Source organism: Tachypleus tridentatus, chromosome 6, assembly GCF_004210375.1.
Source record: "Tachypleus tridentatus isolate NWPU-2018 chromosome 6, ASM421037v1, whole genome shotgun sequence".
Taxonomy (NCBI): Eukaryota; Metazoa; Arthropoda; class Merostomata; order Xiphosura; family Limulidae; genus Tachypleus; species Tachypleus tridentatus.
The window spans coordinates 118,251,610-118,270,475 of record NC_134830.1 but is presented as its reverse complement, the minus strand read 5'-3'; the positions used below and the strand labels follow the sequence as shown (position 1 = coordinate 118,270,475).

General features: G+C 36.7%; 1 protein-coding gene and 1 long non-coding RNA gene across 5 annotated transcripts in view; one reads left to right on the top strand and one right to left on the bottom strand.

The window, feature by feature from the left end:
• LOC143253420 (uncharacterized) overlaps window positions 1-18,866 on the bottom strand; it is a 240,221-nt gene that overhangs the window by 168,610 nt on the left and 52,745 nt on the right. The gene's annotated exons all lie outside the window — the stretch shown is intronic.
• Window positions 1-18,866, top strand: part of LOC143253422 (uncharacterized) — a 111,205-nt gene that overhangs the window by 48,323 nt on the left and 44,016 nt on the right. The window lies entirely within an intron of this gene.

Below are 18,866 nucleotides of genomic sequence, written 5' to 3'. Positions count from 1 at the left end.
GTTCGTCAGAAGACGTCTTAGTGACACGTATATCTTTCAGTTAGTTAAAATCCAAAAGTTGCATTAAACTATTAATCAATTTAAGCATGGCTTTGGATAAATAAATATTTTGCGTTTCTAGATGTCCTCTGCTGTGTGTGTATTGTACCGATTACATTTGTTTATCGTACATCTGTTTGCTTGTGTTATAAGAATATATATTATACTTAATTATATAAGCAAAGTATCTTATGATTTGTAATCATGAAATTGCACGTGTTTCTTTGCATGACGTACACGTGGTCTGGCTTCAGAAACACAACACGTGGATGACATGCTAAACTTTGGTGTCATAAAAAGACATATTTATAAAAACTATAATGATAACCCAGACCCTAATTTAACAAACTAAAACTTCAGTAGCTGATAATATTTCTTGTGTTCATTAAGCGTGTTGTCGTGCAAATCACGTGCAATTTAAGTCACTCGTTTGTAGGTTACGGAAACTTAATGGAATCACCATTTACGAATAAGGTAACTTGGCATATAATCCATCACCAACGCTTGGAGCCGGCAGTGACAACGTAATTATACCCAGCTTCTACGTCACCCAAGTTTAGTGCTGTGTTGAGGATAATGCAAAATTAAATTAATGGCCAAAGCTTACCCCACCCTTGTCTCTCCGTCTCTGTCTCTCACGTGCCAGTTTCACTAACTGTAACTTTCTTTTTATGTCTCTCTCTCTTCTTCCGGAGTAATGTACTGTTTATTTATATAAAATAACCAGTGCTCAGTTAAATGCTGAACAGAATTGTTCATTTTCAGACAGGTTTGTTCGTTTCAAGCGTAAAGCTGTACGATGAACTATGTGTTCAGTGTCCACTGCATGGATCAAATCCCGACTTTTTAGATTATAAGCCGTGAACAAGGAGGAAAACCATTAATAATGGAGCGAAATTCGAAACAACATTAGATTAATTAAATTAATTGAAAACACTCTAATAAGAGTTGATAAATTAAATACGATCGGGTGTGTATATGTGTTTTCTTATAGCAAAGCCACATCAGGCTATCTGCTGAGTCCACTAAATGGAAATCGAACCCCTGATATTAGCGTTGTAAATCCGTAGACTTATCGCTGTACTAGCGGAGGAACAAATACGATCGGTACTAACAGATGTGTCGGTATATTTCAATTATTAATTAAAACGGCTTCGAAAAGTAGTTCAGATGTTACCTTTCTTCAAGAGAAAGTTTTACTACACAAAAAGTGAATCTGTTTTTCTTTTTAGTTCCTGTACGGCTAAACACATTGGAAGATGGTGGAAGAGTGCTTTACGTGTTAACAAAGACACATCGTGTAGGTTCGAATATTTGAACTTGACGTATTCTAACACTGACCATTTCAGACTGATATTGTGGAAACGTTGCACTTTTCTTGCCATTTCAGCCTCTGTTCTTAAAGTATCTAACGATTTAGTGACCGTACAAGTACCTCTTGAGGGTCCGTGGTCCGATACTAGCTTGGAAACATCAAGCTATCATAGAACTCTAATTGGATTATCATTGGTGGAGCTAGAAAACTGCGATTAAAGCCTCCTCAGTGGCTCAGTGGTAGGTCTCAGGCTTAGGACGTTACAGCACAGATAGCCCATTGTGTAGGTTTATACTTAACAACCAAACAAGTATCATAAAAAACGCAATATTATTGTTTCTTTGAAATAAAAAATGTTTTAATCAGGCTTAGCATTGTATCGGTATTGCCCATCTAATAATCAGGTTTAAATTTAATATTCTTTGTGACCAATAAGGAACCACAGGACTCGTCCAAAATAATGTTTTTTTTTTATTTATCTGTGGATTCTAATTATTTTTTTACCTCTTATACTTTCACCTCATACCGGATACCCACGTCATCGTAGCTGATTACTGTTTAAATCCTTTCACTCCTCTGGTTATAACAGTAGTACTTTTCCTGTTTAGCCCTATATTAATCATTATTTAATTACATAATTAATATATGGGTCTATGTATACGTTTTCTTTTGTCTTCACAAACTCGATTCATCCTGACAGTAAACCAGTACTGGATAACAAATATAAAGTTTAATGTAATCAAACACACATTTTTAAATTAACGCAATCGTCAACCCGCACCGTTTTCTACTTGACTGCCACCAGGGTAATCAAATTTAATTCTTCCCAGGCCTAATAAAAACAAAACAAAAAACTACTAGAATACTGAAAGATAGATAGATAGCAGGTATATTTGAGTATTTTCATATAAGTTCACTATAATAAACACACACACACACACACACACACACACACAACTCATTTATCTGCGTTTCGTTTAATATTTCAATGTCTGATTGTTTTGACGTTCGATTCGCAATATGTGGTCTCAGTTTCCCGTCACCGAATATACCTACGTTTTCGGTCATGAAGACGTTGTAATGTGACCATTAATCTCACTATTTGTTACTATAGCTTGGAAATTATACTCCACTGGATTAACGAACAAGACTCAGCATGCCTAGTGATTAAGACACTCAACTCGCAATTTGAAGGTTGCGAGCTGGAATCCCCTTCACACCAAACATGCTCGCCCTTTCAGCGTTATGACGTGGCCGTTAACCCCACTATTTTTTGGTAAAAAAAGTGTAAGCCCAAGAGTTTGCGGTGAGTGGTGCCAACTAGTTGCCTTCCCTCTAGTCTTACACTGCTAAATTATGGTCTGATTTATTTTGAATTTCGCGCAAAGCTACAACAGGACTATCTGCGCTAGCCGTCCCTAATTTAGCAGTGTAAGACTAGAGGGAAGACAGCTAGTCATCACCACCCACCGCAAACTCTTAAGCTACTCTTTTACCAACAAATAGTGGGATTGACCGACACATTATAACGCCCATACGGCATTATTTCTTGTCCTCACATAAATAAAAATGCAATTATATAAAAGGCTACTCAAAAACTATCTGCATAAGCTGTCCCTACTGTAGAACCGATAAACTACAGGACGAAACTAGTGAACAACACCCACCGCCAACTCTTGGTTTACTCCTCACTATCGTAAAATGGGATTGACCGATCCGAACCTGCAACCCGTAGATTGTGAGCCGAGCGCTCTAACCACCAAATCATACCAGGTACAGTTACACAAGGCCCGGCATGGCCAGTTGGTTAAGGGTTCGAATCCCCGTCACACCAAACATGCTCGCCCTTTCAGCCGTGGGGGAGTTATAATGTGGCCGTCAATCCTACTATTCGTTGGTAAAACAGTAGCCCAAGAATTGGCGGAGGGTGGTGATGACTAGCTGCCTTGTCTCTAGACTTATTCTGCGCAGATAGACCTCGTGTAGTTTTTTTATTTCTATTTGTTGTTTTCGGTTTCAAGTTTTCTTGCACTAATGAAATACATAACTATGTTTCGACCTAACAAGTTTGAACTCATGAACTGTATTGAAATTGTGAAAATTAATTAAATCCATTATTAGTTGGTAAAAGAGTAGCTCAAGAGTTGGCGGTGGGTGGTGATGACTAGCTGCCTTCCCTTTATTCTTACACTGCTAAATTAAGGACGGCTAGCGCAGATAGTCCTCGAGTAGCTTTGCGCGAAATTCAAAACCAAACCAGTTATACAAATTTAAAATTACACAAACTACAAAAAATACAAATTTCAATCATAACTTCAGCTCATAAAGTACTACATTGATGCACAAGTATGCAAACATAGAGACAGTATCTGTAAGACTCTCGCATAATGCACTAAATTATTTTTATAAAAACTGGCATAAAAATGATTTATTGTTTGATCTACGTACGTGATGAACATAGTCCTAAGTACCTCTCTCCTATGAATATATATTTAAGAAATATAAATCAAACTGGCCACCGTGTACTAGACGCTTAAAACTAGTACAATATTAGTTTATTATTATCATTATATTTTTCCGTTAAATATATATGAAGAAAATGGAAAAAATAATAATATACAAGTGAAAAGTTTGTTTGTTTTTGTAATTTCGCACAAAGCTACTCGAGGGCTATCTGTGCTAGCCGTCCCTAATTTAGCAGTGTAAGACTAGAGGGAAGGCAGCTAGTCATCACCACCCACCGCCAACTCTTGGGCTACTCTTTTACCAACGAATAGTGGGATTGACCGTCACATTATACGCCCCCACGGCTGGGAGGGCGAGGATGTTTAGCGCGAACCCGCGACCCTCGGATTAGAGTCGCACGCCTTACGCGCTTGGCCATGCCAGGCCCAAGTGAAAAGATAAAATAAAATAGGAAAAAAAATAAAAAAGGGGCAAATCAAGACATTGCCCTGAAAAGGGCCGGAGTACTGTGGGATACTCTGTCCCAAAAGTACTACAACAACATAATAGTAGCCGGCATGAAAGCTAGGCATGGAGGAAGAGGTCTTGTGCACCTTACCCTCCTGGATATTTATAAATTCAACATACCCAAATACCCACAAATAAGAAGCAAAGCGTTACACAAATCTCTGGATAACGAACGGGAAGAAAGTATAACATTACAGTGTAGTAACGGTATCGCTTTCTTTCTTTTTCATACACAAAATATGCCGCACCAAGTGACTAACTGTCACGACAGTCAAAAATTACCCCGTGAGTTATGCTTACTTGTAAATAGCAGTGAGCCAGTTAGAAGCGGTAAGGTAAAGATTCTACATATTCCATGGATCTAAAAAACACTCGCTATTCATATACACAAACAAACGATCAAGTAATTCTCAACAACAACATTCACAGTTGTTTTAGTGTCCGTGAAACTTAAAATTACCTTGGAACACCAAAATATTAGAAATTGCAGAACCTTTGAAATGTAAAATTACCGTTGAACCTGAATATCATAAGTTATGAAACCTTTGAGAACACTGTTGTAGGGGACCAGAAGATAATACATTTTTTAAAACCTGTAAAATGTAAAACTATTGTTAAAGACCAGAATACAAGATAAAAACCTATGAAATTTAAAATTATAATTGAAGTCTGAAAGATTATAAGTTTCTTCCAGTAGAACAGTTGTTTGTTTAACTATTTCTCTGTGAATTCAAAATGGTCTTCACACAAACACTTGTCATCTGAAAGAAATTAAAATGTACCCTGGCTATTTTTCGTATTGCTAGATTTAAGTACAGTAACTTAACTGGAATATTTCGTCACTTTTAGCATAGCAACTTAACTGGAATATATTACCAGGTTTAGAACAGTAATTAAACTACAATATGTTGGAAGTTTTAGTACAGTAACTTAACTGGAATATATAGCCAGTTTTATTATAGCAACTAACTTAGAATATTTGGCCACTTTTAGTACAGTAATTAAACTTGAATATATCGCCAGTTTTATTACCGTAATTAAACGACAACATATTGTCAGTTTTTGAAAAGTAAATAAACTGGAATGGGTTTTTTTTGCTGAAGTGTTTTTTGAGACTTCAGTGAAAAGAATGAGTGATAAACCAAAAACATTATAGTACTAAAATTCCACTAACCTAATCCAAACCTTATTTCCAACGCTAAGTAAACACGCTCGGTTAATTCGACTAACAATTAAAAAAAACTTGGACTTTTTAAAACGAACGAGTTTAATTCTGGCACATAGCCAGTTAAATAAAGTTTAGATTCATCCACTCGGTAGAGAGAGCCAACTGTAAAGCAGTGAGAAAATCATATTTTTCACGAAAAAACTTTCAGAATGGTTTCATCCATAAGCATTAAATTACGATGAAGAAATATCTTATTCCTGGTTGAACACGTTCTCCAAAACATGTGCAAGGTTTCGGTTTTCGTATCTCGTGTTATTTCAGTCAACAGAAATAACACTACACTGTGTTATTATTACTATTATTCAGTGTTTAAGAGTTAATTGTAGTTTATAGACAGTGATAAGTGTATTCCTATCAACAGCATATAGAAATTCAATATAATTACTGTACTGAAAGGAAACCAGGTTACGTAGACTCCAGACACAAATTCCCATAATGTAATGTAAATATGGCTTTAACAAATATTGTTTAAAGTGTCGTGAAAATGGATTTCATAAGAATCGTTAGTGTTTGTAACTAGTGTTAATTACTTGTACGTTACAGCCTATAAAGTGAGCCCTCTTGCAGAGAAACACGCCATCTAACCTTTGCAACTTATGGACTCAATTATCTATTGTTTGAATTACAACAATAAAGCAAACTCTATGCTTTAGTGTAATGAAAACTAAAGTATCGAATGGTGTACTGTCTTCCTGTTTGTTTGTTTGTTTTACTTTCCACTAAGATGCACGACGAGTTCATGCATTACGATCTGTAACGAAGATCGCATCCCGAATCAAACTTGCTGCTCAAGTCACGTGACAACATTTATGGTGGTAAGCAAAATGTGAAGAAGACACTGAAAAGAACTGTGGAAAATCACGTATATAACAGCAACCACATCTGTCGAACATGGAGATCCCAGGATCCTTCACAGAAGTATGGAAAATCACGTATAAAACAGCAACCACATCTGTCGAACATGGAGATCCCAGGATCCTTCACAGAAGTATGGGAAAAATCACGTATATAACAGCAATCACGTCTGTCGAACATGCAGATCCCAGGATCCTTCACAGAAGTATGGGAAAAATCACGTATATAACAGCAATCACGTCTGTCGAACATGCAGATCTCAGGATCCTTCACAGAAGTATGGGAAAAATCACGTATATAACAGCAACCACATCTGTCGAACATGCAGATCTCAGGATCCTTCACAGAAGTATGGGAAAAATCACGTATATAACAGCAACCACGTCTGTCGAACATGCAGATCCCAGGATCCTTCACAGAAGTATGGGAAAAATCACGTATATAACAGCAATCACGTTATGCAGATCTCAGGATCCTTCACAGAAGTATGGGAAAAATCACGTATATAATAGCAACCACGTCTGTCGAACATGCAGATCCCAGGATCCTTTGTGTCCAGTATCTTACACGTCTTTGCATTTACCTGTAAACGCATTACATCTTCTAAACCATTTATTTAACAAAGTTACTTTACATTTTTTACACCGTTTCAATGTTCTGTTTGTTTTCCACCACAACCAAATTGAGAAGAAAAGAACAAGTATGTTTCCGAACGTTCGCTCTAAGCTGCATGCTCATTACCAAAGATAACAGTGACTAATCTTAATCTTATCAATTGAGATATAACTGTCAACAGTACCAGTCACCAGCCCCTCCTTCTCTGTTAGCTCACCGATAAGTCTAAAGACTTACAAGGCTAGAAACTAGGTTTTGTTACCCGTGGTGAAACAACACAATCCGCTGTGTAATTTTGCGCTTGACAACAAATAATCAAAACTGCCATCTCGTGGGCTACTCTTGAACCGAAGAGTGTAATTTGGCTGTCACACTTATGACGCACCCATGAACCCAAGGAGCAGGCGAATTATATTCCCCTTTCTTTTAATGTAACAGGGCACGAGCCGAGGAGCCTCAGGTCCATTGTCAGAACATAATTTTTATATATCCATTACAGAATTAATAAATCTTAATCCTAACATTGGGATTATCCGATTTTAATCCTTTGATTAGGATTATTGCATTTTGATCTCGTGCCGAGAATATCGTTCTTTATTCGAAAATCACTTGCAAAAGAAATAACAAACACACACACAAACCGAAATGAACTCTACTATTTATCTTCTAGCACACACTATTCTTTGAGAATTTCTACTGCAAGACAGCAGTTGTCAGCAAATCTAATGGATTTCATCTTTAGTTTAGTTTTCCTTCCGTCCCAGACAGATGCCAACTTCTACAGCTAGTTAATTCGCCTTGCTAGCAGGAAATGAACCAACGAGACTTTATCTGACATTGCACTGAAATAAATACGTCATTGATCACTGGAGAAACCTGTTGTCGTTTATATAATTTCCTTATGTGTTGAACAGTTAATTTGCCTTTGAGGGTTAGTTTACTTGTTTAACAAACAATATATATAACACAGACGGTTACATGCAACACAATTGCTTGCTTATATGTAATATACACTTGTTAAAACCATTTAATAATCTAATAATACTCGTTGGCTAAAAGACTTAAAATTAACAAACGGGAGTTATGACGCTGATTCAATACGTTTGGTTTCTGCTAATACTTAAAATATACACAGAAAACTGTGGGTTCTGTTTGTTTGTTGCATTTTGCACAAAGCCACTCCAGGGCTATCTGCGCTGGCCGTCCCTAATTAAGAAGGAAAGTAACTAGTGAATACCACCCACCGCCAACTCTTGGGCTTCTCTTTTACCAAAGAAAAGTGGGATTGAGTGCAACATTATAACGCTCACACGACCCCGAAATACCGAGTATGCTCGGTGTTGGGATTCGAACCCACGACCTGTAGATTGCTAAACCCGACAAGTTCTGTTACTACCTCTACTGAAACTTATTAACCAGTGTATTAAAAAATTACTTTTGAAGATGGTTGGTGCCATCTGGTGACAGAAGTTCAGCGATTCGACTGTTCAGCGATCAGACTGTACAGATTATATCATGAATAATAGCGTTATTTTAATTCATACGGCATCTATAAAGACAAGTTAAGCCTAGACTCTGCTTCATAAAAAAATAACAATAAAAATATATTTGTACTATAACAATAAATAATTATGCACCGATTTCTAATCAGGTACGAAATATTTAAACCGGTAAAAAAAAGTTACCTCAAAAATATTTATCAGGTGACTTTCATGTATAGGGCCCGGCATGGCCTAGCGCGTAAGGCGTGCGACTCGTAATCCGAGGGTCGCGGGTTCGCGCCCGCGTCGCGCTAAACATGCTCGCCCTCCTAGCCGTGGGGGTGTATAATGTGACGGTCAATCCCACTATTCGTTGGTAAAGAGTAGCCCAAGAGTTGGCGGTGGGTGGTGATGACTAGCTGCCTTCCGTCTAGTCTTACACTGCTAAATTAGGGACGGCTAGCACAGATAGCCCTCGAGTAGCTTTGTGCGAAATTCCCAAAACAAACAAACAAACTTTCATGTACACGAACAAATGGATCATTTCCATTGTGGTAAGAATCGTAGAAGAAAACTATGTCACGATTAATTAGATTCTTAGAAGCAGTCATTAAATCAAGTTGTCATACGGTGGCGTTCCTCATATGTACAACTTCGTTTTGATAGAAACACAGACAGACAATCGATCAATGTTCCTGGTGATAATATGTCACGCTAGACTTGATAAATTGGTTTCACTCGAATATTGTAACAAAGTTATTGAAGGGCTAGTTAGACGTGCCTTATTTAGATTTGAAAGACTATAGGTGAGAAAGCTACTCAACTACACTTACCGACAATTTATGGGATAGTCTAATCGAATAATGGAATTTGACCATTACTCTCATAACACACCCACGACCTCAGAAATACGAATCGAAGTAACGGAACACGTCACACTGTCACTCGAATTTCCAGCCCATAACGATAATCAACAGGTCGTCTATAAACTGAGGAGATCTAATTCGATTAAGTCTTATACAATATTTACTGAAGATTTTAAAAAAAGAAAATGTTATAAACCAGAACCAAAGATTTTCTCACCGCGACATTAGGTATTGTTATATATTTCTAGAAAGTAGAAAAAGTGTCATATGTTAATCTAATACATGTGCAAGAAATGTAGAAGAAACACAAATAAAGATATTATGTATAAGACAAGTCCTTCAAACAGAAATCAAGACATTATATACTAGACAAGTCCTTAGAACACAAACCAATATACAAAGTTTTATATATAGAATCATGTAGTTCTGTAAAGGGAGGATCACAATATCTATATGTTGAAAGTAGTCCTGTAAAGGGAGGACCACAATATCTATATGTTGAAAGTAGTCCTGTAAAGGGAGGACCACAATATCTATATGTTGAAAGTAGTCCTGTAAAGGAAGGACCGCAATATCTATATGTTGAAAGTAGTATTGTAAAGGGAGGACCACAATATCTGTATGTTGAAAGTAGTCCTGTAAAGGGAGGACCACAATATTTATATTTTGAAAGCATTCCCATAAAGTGAGGATTAAAAGACCTAATATTTTGAAATTGGTACTATAAAAGGAGGACTACAAGTTCTAATATTTTGAAAGTAGCCCTGTAAAGGGAAGTCTGACTACAAGAGTTGATCCTATGAAGGTTATCAACACAGAAGTTACAAAAGAGTTTGATAAAAGATGTTACATGTGGTGACAACAGATATTTAGAAATTAAACGGGCCCTTAAAATCGTACAAATGTGTTGCATCTCTTGCAATTTTATTATTGTAACTTTAACGTAAAAAGAGAAGTAATCTGTGTTAGTACAGTGTGTAATTATAGTAAACTTACAAACAAAGCTACACCCAGTACAACATCATTGTACAAATCTGAGGCTCGAGGCAGTGAATGGTCGTACCTAATAAATACATCACGTGAGTGGAAACATCATGATGCAAGTTTATATATATTACGCTGATGCAACTGTTACGTATCACAGACAGAATATTGGCAGACTCGAAAGATTATGAATTTTTATATCGATATGGAAGACTTGGTTACAACAAAATAAAGTGTCTTTAACACATTTCATTAACAGAAAGCTTGCAAGAAATGTGTTACACAAACTTGAACGTAATGTGAATGGCAGTTGTTAACTTCGTATGCACTTAAATCCTGTTAGTGAAATTCAAAGTATAGATTGATACTTATAATAGTCAATTATCAAATCGCGCTACAGATAATCAATAGTAAATAGGTTATTCAAGATAACTGTTTGTTTGTTTATTCATAAGTGCAAAGCTTGACAATGAGCTATCTGTGCTGTGCCCACCACAATATCTATATGTTGAAAGTAGTTCTGTAAAGGAAGGACCACAATAACTATATTTTGAAAGTAGTCCTGTAAAGGGAGGACCACAATATCTATATGTTGAAAGTAGTCCTGTAAAGGGAGGACCACAATATCTATATGTTGAAAGTAGTCCTGTAAAGGGAGGACCACAATATCTATATGTTAAAAGTAGTCCTGTAAAGGGAGGACCACAATATCTATATGTTAAAAGTAGTCCTGTAAAGGGAGGACCACAATATCTATATGCTGAAAGTAGTCCTGTAAAGGGAGGACCACAATATCTATATGTTGAAAGTAAATCATATTTATACTCACCCACGAGTGTAAATCCTCGTTTTTCAAAAAACGTATCGAAACCCAGTTTACAGGGTAATAAGTTTTCAGACATACTACTGAGCACGGAGGGCAGGCAGTTCAAGATGAACAAGTCCCCCGCTAGTACAGCGGTAAGTCTACGGATTTACAACGCTAAAATCACGTATTCGATTCCCTTCGGTGGGCTCAGCAGATAGCCCGATGTGGCTTTGCTATAAGAAAACACACACACACACACTCAAGATGAACATTAACAGTTAATGGGATGACACGACGAACAGAAGACGAGAGGGGCAAAGAACCGATTCACTTCTACTTCCCTTACTCACTGCTTGCCTTAAATAAAAACAGAGAAATAAATTAAACAGATTACCAAATAAGAGAGACCTTTACTCTGTATTCTCCAACGGTAAAAACATAATATTTTAGTCAACTTTTACTTTTATAGGAAGATTGTAGCTTCACTTCATTAACTCTGAGATAGAGGAAAAACACCAATCTTTTAATATAAAACACAATTACATTCACTACCGGATTTAAAAAAAAAAAAAAGATAAAAAGTCCATTTCAATATAATTCTTCCTTTGCTATTACGGCAAATAACATACAAGGTTCACATTATTTCTTTAAAAATCAACAAAGAAAACATTTTTATTCCCTGAATCACCCGCTACGAATCAAGTGGATTTTTCTTCTTTAGAACAACGTAATAAAAATGTCTGCTCTACGACAACGTGTTTTAGATAAACCAACAACAATAATAAGAATAAGGCTTCACTACAAAACAATTAACAACGCTATCTTCACAATCTTTACACTGTCAAAGAAACCAACACAATATTATGAACAAAGATTCCCTACAAAACAATTAACAACACGGACTTCGCAAACTTGCCAACGTCAAAGAAACTACGTAACATTTTAGGTGTTTCTTGTCAACAGTAAGTATAGGTGCATTTTATTTCCAATCAACAAAAAACAAAACAAAAACGTGTTTCACATGACCAGGGCCCGGCATAGCCAAGTGTGTTAAGGCGTTCGACTCGTAATCCGAGGGTCGCGGGTTCAATTCCCTATCACACTAAACATGCTCGCTCTTTCAACCCTGGAGGCATTATAATGTCACGGTCAATTCCATTATTCGTTAGTAAAAGAGTAGACCAAGAGTTGGCAGTGGGTGGTGATGACTAGTTGCTTTCCCTCTAGTCTTACATTGCTAAATTAGGGACGACTAGCACAGATAGCCCTCGAGTAGCTTTGCGCGAAATTCAAAAAACAAACACATGACCAGTAGAAACAAAAGTTCGCTTGTTTCACATCATAAATAAAAACAACATACATCTATTTACTTTTCTTCTGTTGAATAAGTTCCATTATTGTTGTTGTTTTTTAAACACTGAAGACACAGGGTTCACAGTTTTAACCAACTTATTTTTAAAGAATGGAAACAGGAAGCGATTTACAGTGCTATAATTATTTTAGGACACCCAATAGAAACACAAGACATGTTATAGTGTTTTAGTATCACTGGGTTTAATTCAAGAGTGTCTCATTCGAAGTATTTTTAACGAACATAAATTGAATATATTCGGGTTTTTTTCGAACAAAGTAAAGTATACATCAATGTTTTCTGATACAAAATGGCGTTTTTGCCCTCTGATAAGAATAAAAATGGACAGTGTTTTGAAATCTAGTCCTATAGATAAAAGAGATATGTTAATACTATTTCTCCTATTGAAACAGATAATTTCAGATACGTATTTTTGTCGTACTCTGAAAACGTTGTAAATTTCACAAAGGATGTCGAGTCAGTAATCCACATGGGTGAACAAATACTGACAGACAGAAATGACCTACAATCTTTCACTACCTACATCGTTATTAAAACGTATTCCAAGGATAAAATGAAATACTATTTTCATTTCGTTGAGCTTGTCGCCGAGGCAACGTAAACGCTTCCATTTCACGAGTGACTGCTTTCCTTTAACTTTCCACAGAACCTCGCCCTCCGTTCTTAGGAGTTATTAAAATACTATACGAAATAACATGGGTATATCCAACATTATATAATTACAATGCATGTATAATAACTACTTTTATTCATTAATTATAATTTACAATTATTATTGCACTTTTCATCCATGGGTATTAAGCTGTCTCCTGACCCTAACCTATTCCCTTTAAACCTGAATACTTTTGGAATTCAATATCAGAATAACATTCGCTTTCACTATTTATCTCCGAATTAACACGTTGGCTCCCAAGCCTATTTTGCTGATACTTTCCACAGTCCAGAAAAGAAATGTTGTACTGATGCACCACTCTCATCTGTATATGTATGTAGACGTTGCGTCCCAGCTAATAAGTGACCCTTTCAAAAGAAATTAGAGCGCGGCTTACCGGTGGGTCGTGTGGGAGCCAACGTGTCAAAATACCTCCATTTAATCTTGTGTATCTATTATGTGGATAATGTAGCTATTATACATGACAATTCAAATTAACGTACTCGTCAAACTTGTGCTAAGTGGAGGCACTTACAGCAAGTACTTTAACAAATTTATGTTTATTATTCCTATCATAACTTCAAGCTTAGCGGCAAGTCTGTAGGTTTATAACTCTAAAAACCGGATTTCGATACCTGTGGTGGACATAAAAACAAAAACTGTATTCCTTTTTCATTTTAAATGTCATGCAGGAATTTCTGAAATGTATTCAAATAAGTTGCACACTTCTTGTACATGGTGGTTAGGGCGCTTGACTCGTAATCTGAAGGTCCAGGGTTCGAATCCCGTCACTTAATCGACCTCTTAGTGGTAGAGACGTTATAATGTTACAGTCAATCCCCTATTCGTTGACAACAGAGTAGCCCAAGAGTTGGTGGTGGGTGGAGATTACTAGCTGCCTTCCCTCTAGTCTTATACTACTAAATTAGGGAAGTAAACACAATCAGCCCTCGTATAGCTTTGCGCGAAATTTAAAAACAAACAAACACACACCTCTTGTATAATTACGAAAATTAATTTTCACGTTAATATTCCAATGTTAAAATGACTTACAGAAACATGGAACTTAACAATAGACCAGGAGAAGTTGGGCATAACCCAAGTTTAACTTGATGGGGAAACGAACACGTGCGGGAAAGAAAACGTATTATCATTCCATAGAAAACTAATGTTTTGAACTAAGAAAGAATATAGGGAAAACTCTCCAAACGTTGCGTTGTGCAGAAATTATATGTTAAAGTAATTTGGAAGCCCCCGGGAGCAGGAAGGAATCTATGCCAGGAGTTGGATCATTCTGTTCATATATACATGTGAAGATTTCATTCTTAATCAAATTTACTTAAATAGGATACGTACGAGTAGGAGTAAAGATTATATGTTGTACGCTGTGAAAGCAGGTGTGATATCTTTTATGTACATACGAAACATCTAACCTTGGTACTCCATCAAGTCAAGTTAAAGAAATATGATAATGAGACATATAGACAGCTTGAATATATTTATCACTGTATACACGTTACCATTACAAACCCTTCTTCTACTTGGAACACTAAATCCTGGCAGACTGCCAAGTAATATCAAATATGCTCACGGGTTTTCCGAAGACAACTTCAATATTAGTATTTATGCCACACAGGTGTATTCTATGTTACAATAAATATACGCTCGCGAGATATGTTAACATACAATGTCTCTTTTTACTCCCTATTTTAAAGTGTTTTTTACCAACAACATTTCACAATATTCAGAAATAAAAGCGAGTTTCATTTGGCGGGCTTAGAACAATTTAAAACGCTTATTGCTTGAGAGAGAAAAATTAGCTAGAGTCGCGTATCGTATGAGAAATGTAGAAAAAAATGGTTCGGTTTGTTTTGAATTTCACGCAAAGCTACACAAGGGCTATCTGCGCTAGTCGTCCTTAATTTTGCAGTGTAAGACTAGAGGAAAGGCAGCTAGTCATCACCATCCACCGCCAACTCTTGGACTACTATTTTACCAAAGAATAGTGGGATTGACCGTATCATTATAACGCTCCCACGGCTGAAAGGGCGAGCATGTTTGGTATGATGGGGATTCAAACCCACAACCCTCGGATTACGAGTCGAGTGCCTCAACCAGATGGACACGAGAAAAAAAATGAAGATAGAAAACATCCTAAGGATTATAAGTTACATTCACGACAACGTCAGCATCAAGTCAGTTTGTACACATCGCTGAATTAGCACAGTAAGTGGGTATGTAATTAATGTTTTGAGAGGAGTTACTGCTGTTTTTCTTTAATCTTGTAATCTAACATTCTCAAGCCTAATTCGGGGTTCAATGCCCGCAACGAGCAGAGCATGGATAGGCAATTGTATAGCATTGCGCTTATTAAAAAACAAGTAATGTGGTTTGTTTTGTTTTGAATTTTACGCAAAGCTACACAAAAGCTATCTACGCTAGCCATTCCTAATTTAGCAGTGCAAGACTAGAGGGAAGACAGCTAGTCATCACCACCCACCGCCGACTCTTAGGCTACTCTTTTACCAACGAATAGTGGAATTGACCGTAACTTTATAACGTACCCATAACTGAAAGGGCAAGCATGTTTGATATGACGAGGAATCGAATCCGCGACCCTCAGATTACGAGTCGAGTGCCTTAACCACCAGGCCATGGGGTTCAACAAGCAACGTAACCATGCATTTTTAGTCTGTTAGCGTTATTTGCTGAAATCGATATTCGTTTTATCCGACGGCAGTAGAGAACGTAACTTTGTTTTATCCGGGACTGAAACATGAAACAACCATTTAAAATCATTGTCGCCAATAGGAATTTATGTCTGCGGACTTACAATGCTAAAAACCGGTTTCGATACTCGTGGTGGAAAGAGCACAGATAGCCTATTGTCTGGCTTTGTGCTTGATTCTAAATAAACAACTAAGAATTCAATACAACTATCACTGATAAAGCGACAATGTGAAATGGGTTTATTATGAAGTTTGCTACTTCAAGACTCACCAGCTGAGACTCTGTAAACGACTTTCCCAACACTGAGAGGCCTAGCATAGCCAGGTGAGTTAAGGCGTTCGACTCATAATCTGAGGGTCGTGGGTTCGAATCCTCATCACACCAAACATGCTGGTTCTTTCAGCCATGGAGGCGTTATAATATGTGACGGTCAACCCCACTATTCGTTGGTAAAAGAGTAGTCCAAGAGTTGGCGGTGAGTGGTGATGACTAGTTGCTTTCCCTCTAGTCTTACAATGCTAAATTAAGGACGGCTAGCGCAGATAACCCTCGTGCAGCTTTGGACGAAAGTCAAAAAGCAAAGCAAACCATACCAAACCAACACTGTATACAATTCAATAAGTTATATATAAAAATTATATTTGTTAAATAAACACATCGGCTTACATATCCTGGTAAGCAGGAAGTTTCGCGCAATGAAAGCTTTATTCACCGATCAAACGATCAAAAATAAATCATATGTAGAATGAGACATTACATTATGAAATTCAAACTAAACATTAATGGTAAGAATGTTACCTAACAACGCAAACTATTAAATTCACGAGTTGAAAAAAATCATCGGATTGAGATATTTGGTCATAACCTAGTCTAATTGGTCATTTTATGTGTGGTCAAACTGTGAAGTTAATCCTTAGCTAAGACTTCATTTTCAAGCAGTTATTATGTCCGATTTGACGACAAATGTCGACAAGGTATAGTAATTGTATTGACCAGAGACATATAGTCAGTGCGTTACAGACAAAATTCAACCTTGTGGAATTAGGTTAGCCTGATCGGTAAGTTCAAAGAACAGTGTACCTAATATATCAACATGACATGTGATCAAAAAGTACAAATTCCCCCTCCCCACACACACAAAAAAGAAAGTTATTATGTGTGCGCTCAACTATCAGATTTAATTACTCATAAATTTGCAACAGTTCGTTGCATTTTGCTGTTGTTATTGTTGTTTTACTATTCGCAAAATCATCATCATAATGGACCTTAAAAAAATTAAACTTCGGACCCACGAATGACTTTCTTGTATACAACATAAATATTTGCAAAGATGATATTTGTTTTAGATGTTTCGAAAAATTGAAAAGAGTAAATTGTATTATCCATGTGAAACAAGTGCCACATTCCAAATACTTTTGAGTTAAAAAATAATAACACGGGTTCGTTAAACTACAGGGATAAAAAGGCACAGCGGTATTATCTGTGGATTTACAACGCTAAAAACTGGTTTCAATACCCGTTGTGGGCGGAACACAGACAGCCCATTGTCTAGCTTTGTACTTAATTCTAAACAAACAAATAGGAATCTAATATTATTGTCACTGTTAAAGTGTTGTGTGTAGCTTTTTGCTCAACTCCAAACAAACAAGAAAACACAGATATTTAAGCTGTGATTGAAACGCCATCTGAAATATACAAAAAATGGATATTTAACATATATATATAATGAAATGCTCGTGAGTCTATAAAACTCTAAAAGCAATTCGACGAAACGTACGTAACCCTCGTCATGACAACAGACATGTTGCAACATTTTACACTAATTCCATTAAAAGGTTCATTTAACACAAGTTTGTGTAAATTACTACTTATAATTTAGTTAGGATTCAGTTAAAATATTATTAGAATAACTTACAAGAGACAAGATACACAGATAGCAAATATGTAATGAAATGTCATTAAATATATTTGCATTTTATTATAACTAACGCAGCTGGGATATAAGACGTTATCTTGCAAACTTACATTAAGTACTACACCGCTTGACTTTATCCATAGAAAATAAATAGTAACTCACATTATGTAAAGTCACAAATTACAATCGTTTCTGCTTGTATCCGGCAGTTATATATGAAATAAAACTATTGTTCTACCCAGTGTACAGAACAAAACCAATCGATATTTGTCTCATCCGAAAGCACAACAGAAAGTAACTTTGTTTTACCCGGCAGCACAACAGAACGCAAAGATTCGTTCAGGAATATCCAACTTTTCTAAGTAAATTATAGTTAACTTTAGTTACATTTATTGTGTTTAGGTAACGTTGAGCTTACACAATGAGCAATCTGCGCTCTATTTGCATCGTGTTTGTTTTTAACTTCACGCAAAGCTACACGAGGGCTATCTGCGTTAGCTGTCCCTAATTTAGCAGTACATGGCTAGAGGAAAGTCAGGTAATCATCACCACCTACCGCCAACTCTTAGGCTACTCTTTTACCAACGGATAGTGGAATTGACCGTCACATTATAACGTCCCCATGGTTGAAAGGGCGAGCATGTTTGGTGTGACAGGGATTCGAACCCGCGACCCTCGGATTACGACTCGAGTGCCTTAACCACCACCTGGCCATGCCGGGCCATTTACAGCGAGAAATCAAATTCCAGATTTTAGCTCGATAAAAGAGATATGTAAAATTAATTATATAAAAAAAATAATTCAAACACTGTTTTAATTTTGTTCGTTTCTTCTTACGCGCAAAGCTACCTAATGCAATGCCCACCACGGATATTAAAACCCAAAATTTAGCTTTATAAGCACCCAGACTTACCACTGAGCCACAGGGATGGGGGGGGCATTTGAAAGTAATAAAGTTTCGTTTTTTAACTTCGCGCAAAGATACACAGAGCTAGCCATCCCTAATTTAGCAGTGTAAGACAAGAGGGAAGGC